The sequence below is a fragment of the Bombus flavifrons genome, chromosome 9 (genome assembly GCF_040668555.2).
Source record: "Bombus flavifrons isolate JBK064 chromosome 9, iyBomFlav1_principal, whole genome shotgun sequence".
NCBI classification, from domain to species: Eukaryota; Metazoa; Arthropoda; class Insecta; order Hymenoptera; family Apidae; genus Bombus; species Bombus flavifrons.
In genome coordinates this window covers 4,324,896-4,331,482 of record NC_138450.1, presented here as the reverse complement: position 1 = coordinate 4,331,482, position 6,587 = coordinate 4,324,896, and the positions used below count along the sequence as shown (strand labels likewise).

The 6,587-nt window shown below is 37.9% G+C and overlaps 1 long non-coding RNA gene across 1 annotated transcript in view; it reads right to left on the bottom strand.

The window, feature by feature from the left end:
• Positions 1-560: 560 nt before the first annotated feature.
• LOC138183130 (uncharacterized) overlaps positions 561-6,587 on the bottom strand; it is a 176,050-nt gene continuing 170,023 nt past the window's right edge. Inside the window, exons 6-7 of the long non-coding RNA XR_011173995.1 lie at positions 2,460-2,719; positions 561-2,369 (exon numbers count right to left, since the gene is read on the bottom strand). This is a non-coding gene — a long non-coding RNA (uncharacterized LOC138183130). The remainder of the gene's footprint in view (positions 2,370-2,459; positions 2,720-6,587) is intronic.

Below are 6,587 nucleotides of genomic sequence, written 5' to 3'. Positions count from 1 at the left end.
TTTAATTTTGAGCGAAGATTTTGTACTGTGGTTTGTAAATGTGACGATCAGTACTCACGTGTATTTTCTTAAGTTTATATTTTCTTTTACCGATTCAAAGCTAATCTACGAATCTTTTTGCAATCTAATAAAGTGAAATCAAAAGATGCAAATGAGAAATTAAGATATCTGACATCGTCGAAAACCTGGAATGGCTAGTACTTCCAAACTAGTAATTTCATTTACTTAGGCTTACGAGGACCTTTAGATGCGATGAATCGACGTCTATTCTAGCAGAAGAGCTGGGGGACTTTAAACAAACATCATCTAGTTTAGTGAGGGGTTGTATCGGGTATACACGATCTCGTGTAAACATGACAGATCGAGTCGAGCCACTCGAAACATCCATGAAGGGCTGGTAGTTTTCTTAAGTCGACGTGGAAGCCCCTGTCTCGTTTGAGACAGGTTAGGGCAGCTCTTAACTTCGATTTATACAAGCTTGTAATTTCTATATACATACATATTTCTTCGATAAAGTCCTGTGTGGCAGGTGGAGTTATACCTACATACCAAGGAAAATAAATATTTAATTCGTAATTAATTAGCAATTAAGTAGTGGCTTCAACATCCAAATTATAATTTTATTTTTCCTTCATATTTCGATCAAAGGAATTGAATTCACGCGTATTAGGTATATATACATAGAAGCTTAGATGAATGAAAATAATCACCAAAATTACTTCAAAGAAATAATTTCAATTTGATCAATGATTTTTTTTTAATTTTAGTATTGTCCGTATATTTTTCCAACGCACATTGATAATCAAATAAACTAAAAATTAAATGAAATACTTAAAGTTTCAGCCTAAGATGACTTCAAGATACAACTTTATTCACAGTCGATCGTTTGCAATGATAGCACATCGCTAATAATTCCCAGTTTCTAAATGTCAAATGGTAAAGAGCGGCAGCAGGCTTTCGTTTGCTCTGTGAAAACACGTTGAACCATTAACAGAGATCCGGTTAACACGAAGCATATCGTGGACGATCGTAAAGACGGCAGGAGGCTTGATACGCGTAAATAAACTTCCCTCTCCCGAGGATCTCGTTCGAAAGAAAACACGACCGGCTGTCTGTCTCTCTGTGTGACTTGCAAGTCGGACGATAGGTTTGTCGATGGATCGAGTACCCTTCGAGTGTTCGTCTTTGGAGGGTCGAACGGAAGCCGGTTTGCAGGTCGAACACTTCTCAACGGATTTGGAGGCAGGAAAAGCCAGCCAGATACTTCATCTTCCAAACAGATGCAGACAAGTCTGGCGCCAGTCTTGGGTACCGAGGTTTCTAGTTGAGAATCCGAGGCCACTGGGGACATGGACCACTTTCACTGACCACCCTGAATCTTCTGCTATATATGTTCATTTCCATTGAGAGCCAATTTGCAAGGTCGCCAATTCTTTGAAACTTGCAACATCTCTACTGTGTATTTTATTTTGAAAATTATGTAATTAGAGATTACTATTTTGTGAATTAAACTACACAACTACAAAAACTACACAAACGTAGCTCCCTATGGATTTTTATTAAATATATTAAAATTTAATACCTTTAATTGTATTCTGAAATAATTTCAATAGTCTGTGTTCATTAATTTTACACACAGATCTCGAATACATTTGTGAGATTTTTGTTACTATCATTATACTAATTTTCGTTTAGATGGTTCAATATGTAAGTGGATTTATATTCCATCGAAGAGAACTTTCTAAAACGTTAATTGAAATTGCAGATGATTTTAAGTACATAAAGGAAATTTTCTCGGTTTATTTGTGCTAGTAGGTACTTAGAGAAGGAAACGCACGTGACACAGACAATGGCGCGTCGGCCGGAGAAATACAAAGGTAGTCAATAATGCGTGTGATTTGTGCAATAGGCGCCTACTGCACGTGCACCCGGTGCCGCGTAATTCGACGCTCCGAAATCGTTCTAGCTCGAAACATCACCGATGCACATGTGTGCCCACTACGATATCCGGGCCGAGTTGTATCGCGCGCATCCATGTTACGTGCATTCGTGCTCGTCATTACGTGCAGCGCTTGCTCGATACGTATCTGGGCATTATCTCCCTTACGTTGACACTCGCCATCATTGGTCGTGATTTTTGCGGTTAATCGAATGTACTTCCTCGGAAACTCAGCCTGTCATTCGGATTTCGATCTTTTGTTCTTTGTTTCATAGAGTGTATCATAAGATGGAATGAGTATCAGAGATCGTATCTTTATAGATACAAACACAATTTCAAAAAAATGGCACCTAAACAAAGATTCATACTGCTGCTTTGTATATTTTTCATATTTTAACATATTCTATGTATCTTTGCATTTGTTAATTTCCTGTAAGTATATAAATGTCAGTTAAATGTCCATTTAATGCCATGTGTCCGTAATTACAAATAGGAAGATAGGAAGAAAAAAGCTATTTACGCGATTGAAATGTGGGTCAGTTTCTTGCATAATCTCCCTGAAGTTCCGAAGCGCATTTGGTCCATTTCCTAATAAGGTTCTGTATTCTTTGCTTGAAGGAAACTCTTGTTTTCAAGCGTAGTCGCTGTTGTTGCAGCGTATCTTTTTGTCGAAACGAAGCTCTTGTTTTGAAGCAGAATCACGTTTCTTGAACAGTTATTCTGACTTTTGGACCTGATTTTTCTCTTTTCTTGCCATCTTCTGGATTTAGTCTCCTAAATCTGGAAAACACAATAGTCTTTATTACTAATTACATTTATGTAGTTGATATGACTTTAATTAACCATACTTCATACTAATAAAGTCTCAAAACGCTCTTATTTTCTATATCCAAACGACGTAGCTATACGTTGAAAGTTTATACAAATATTCAAATATTAAAGCTTCTATAAATCGGAGATTATATCGAAGCTTAAAGCTTGTAGCTCAATCCTTGATTGAACAATTAAAACACCTCATTACACTCAAAACATTCGAACTATTCGAAGTTTTCGTGAAATAAAGCGGATCGTCGTATGTTTTCGGTGGATGGCAATAATTAACCGAAAGCGCTGGCCACTAATTTCAGCGAATCGTCGGATACACGGGAATGCGATGCAATGATCTCGATTGTCCTGCTGGTCGAAACGATGGACCAGTCATCCGTGGTGAATCGGGGGTGGCGCGGATGAAGGGGAACGATCCATACGTCCAATGGGTGGGCGATGCACATGCACGCTGTGCACCGGAGGCGCCGCTGCATCAATGCACTCTCCACGTTTTGCGCTCGTGCCGGTTGCACGTTGATCGTACCGACATCGAAGATAGGGGATAGGATACATATAATTATGGAGGGACCGTGCTCCATTTCACACGTCACACACCGTGTGACCGCGTCACACGGCCAACGCCTCGGCATCCTGCGTTCGATGCGCTTTGCATGTGCGCTCCGCATGTGCGCTCCTCTACCCGCGATTGGTCCACGGAAGGATTTCACGCAACGACAACCTTCGCTTCCATTTGGAAAATTGCTTGTTTTCCTTGGAAATCGTCTAAATGCTCGGTAAAACTACCAAAATTCCAGCGTTTATTTGATGGTTCTTTGTTTTACGGAAAAATAGGTAAAAATTACATGAACTCGACGTATTAATTGAATCCTTGTTATTTGTTTAGTTTTATAGTGAAATGATTATGTATGATGGTAGAATTTTGCTACTATTTCTGTTTGACTTCCTGTCGTGCTTACATAGGTCATTTTATTTTAATTGACGCAAATCACGTTCAGTTAAGTAGACTCATCTTATTTTAATCAGTGTCGTTGCGCTCTAGTTTCGAGCACATCTTTAACATACTGTGTTTCTGGATTGTATACATATATGTTAAGATGTATAATTAGAGAATAGAAGCTTCTGTTATCCGAATTTATAATGTCAATGTTATAAAACTATTGCTATATTTTCAGTTTGATATACATATTTTCTGAAACAAATTTATTGGCGATTTATAGAAATACAATTTTTAGTTACTTACATTTCACTCGATTTCAAATATCGTAACTGAACGAAAAAGAAGCGCCGAAGAAGATTAAAAATCGAAAGCAACATTTTAATACCAGTTACATGTTACATATACATTTTATTTTTATCGTTACTCTGAGACCGATCTACGTGGCGTTCCATTTAATCATGTAATTGATCGTATTAACAGAGATTTACATGAAACTTACGTTGATCGAGGGAACGGAAGACGCAGTCAGGGTAGATGTATCGACGGCGTTGCAGCAATTGCAGGGCTGCGAGGAACAACGAACGCGACAGACGTTCGACGATCATACACACACGTGCATGTAAAGCGATTGAACAGCGAATGATTCAATTTGTCAGACCAATGAGTTTGTCAGGTGGTACTCTATGCCACGGTGTGCAACGCGCAAGAGCTCAAATTGGATTTGATTTAACGCCGCGCGTATTGCCGCGCATTACACACTAGAAATATCGCAATTTCTCGCGCCCCATCCAATCGGTTCTCCCGCAGTTCACAATAGATAAAACGTCGAATTTGTTACACCACTGATATTCCTCTTATTTCGTTAACATCGCTTTCTACTTACAAATTTATATATAATTAAATAATGAACATTTTCGTTTTAATCTGGGCTTGAATTTTCCAGAAATAATCAAAGTATTAGAAATATGTAAGCGATGTTTGTGTACGTATAAATATTTTGAAATACCTAATTCTCCTCATATAAGTTATTGTCAAATAGCATCAATCAACTTTGATGCACTTCACGAAAATCTTTAGTTTCGTTATATTAAATGACAACTATTTGGTAAAATTCATATATATTGAACGCTTAATTAAAACGTGGCTTATTTTTATATTTGAAAGATCGTATCAAATGTATCTATTTACTTAAGAAATATATAGCGTGAATTTAAAAATTACAGAATTGGAAATTTGTAAATACTTACTTTCGTAATTCACGGTGAGAATAAATTCACCGTCAGATAATCAGAAATTTATTTAATTTTCTTTCAACTTTCTAATCATGTTAAGCTAATATATACTACTGTCAAAGTCTCTGTTGTACGATTATTATTTGTATCTCTATCTTAACACCTTCATCTTGTTTAATTTCCACGATATTTAAAATCCATCGCGATTTACGTACTTCTACCCCGTAAAAGTCACCGAAGAATACTTCGAGATTTTCCATCGGGGTTTTACTTTCTTTGATTATGTAACATGAGTACCGCGTAAGGATACCACTCTCGATGGTGTTGTTTCCCTATGGAACGGGGACGAACGACATTACCGACCAGTGGGCCTGACTTAATTAAATGGCTTAAGTCCTGACGAAAATCCGGGGGTCGATACGGCTGCGGGAAAAATATTTCAACTGGATTAAGGACATAAGCTTTAGAAAAAGGTTACGAAGGAGGAAGGCTGGCTGCCGGGAAGCGGTATAAATTCTAATGTGGCGGCATTATAATTGCGCGGTTTACGTTCGCCGCCGGCCAAGGGCTGTACCAGGTCCAAATTAGCAACGATCATTATTTATGTCTCGCGAGGAAAAGGGGTTAAAATGGCCACTCGTTGCTGTACCGGTTCCTCTAACCCGGAAGACAAAGGGTACACACTCGAGGAAAGGGAACCTCCAGTCCCCAAGACATTATTTATACGAATGAAACCAGTGCCGAATTACAGCCACCGATATGGCCGCCGTCTTTCGGAAGAACAAGCCAGGGGTAAAGGGTTCACTTGCTCGTTGTACCTACTTTTAATTTTGCGAAAATCAAGATTTATTTTGTATCTTGGCCGAACAAGCCAATTTTAGAATCAACATTCGTGCTTTACTGCCGTGATAAGTAATTTTACATTCATCAGTGAAATGCGAATATATTTATGTAAATGTATATTTTAGTGAATTCAATTAAAGAAACGAAACCCGAGGAGAGATTTGTTTCACTCACCGAATACTGTAATAAAGAATATTATTGCACTTTAGATATTTTATACATTTTTCCATATTGTTTACATTCCGTGTATTTTTTCACAGTTAAATTTCCCATTAACGTATCAACGTACAGCTTGTCTTTGAAAGGAAATGTACTTGCATCACTGAGTGCATTGAATGACTAAGCGATGTGTCGTATTATATATGAATTTTCTTCGAAACTAGACTTTATTCTGTACCAGAAAGAGATGTATAAAACGAGATTTAAATCATATATCATCGAGTGAAGAAATAATCAGTTTCCAACTCCATACTATTTTCGTCATGCACGAAACGTCAAATTTCTTTAAATCATTCAAGTATAATATTACGTAATTGCAGGTAACTCTGTAGCGTGAACGATCCTAAGACTTATACAGGCAAACATAACGAGGCCAAATTCTTCTCATATCGTCTGTGCAACGAAATTCCTCGAACGTTACCTTCGTCAGAAAGCTTTCTCCACATCTGCCATGTAAATATGAAATCAGGTTCAGTCGCCACGAGGTTTGTCGTTTCGATAACGCAAGCAGCGCGCGTTTTTCAACAAACGGTACAGGTAATTTATAGGACACCGTGACACTCTGTCTGGACTTTATAACGGGCTTTAT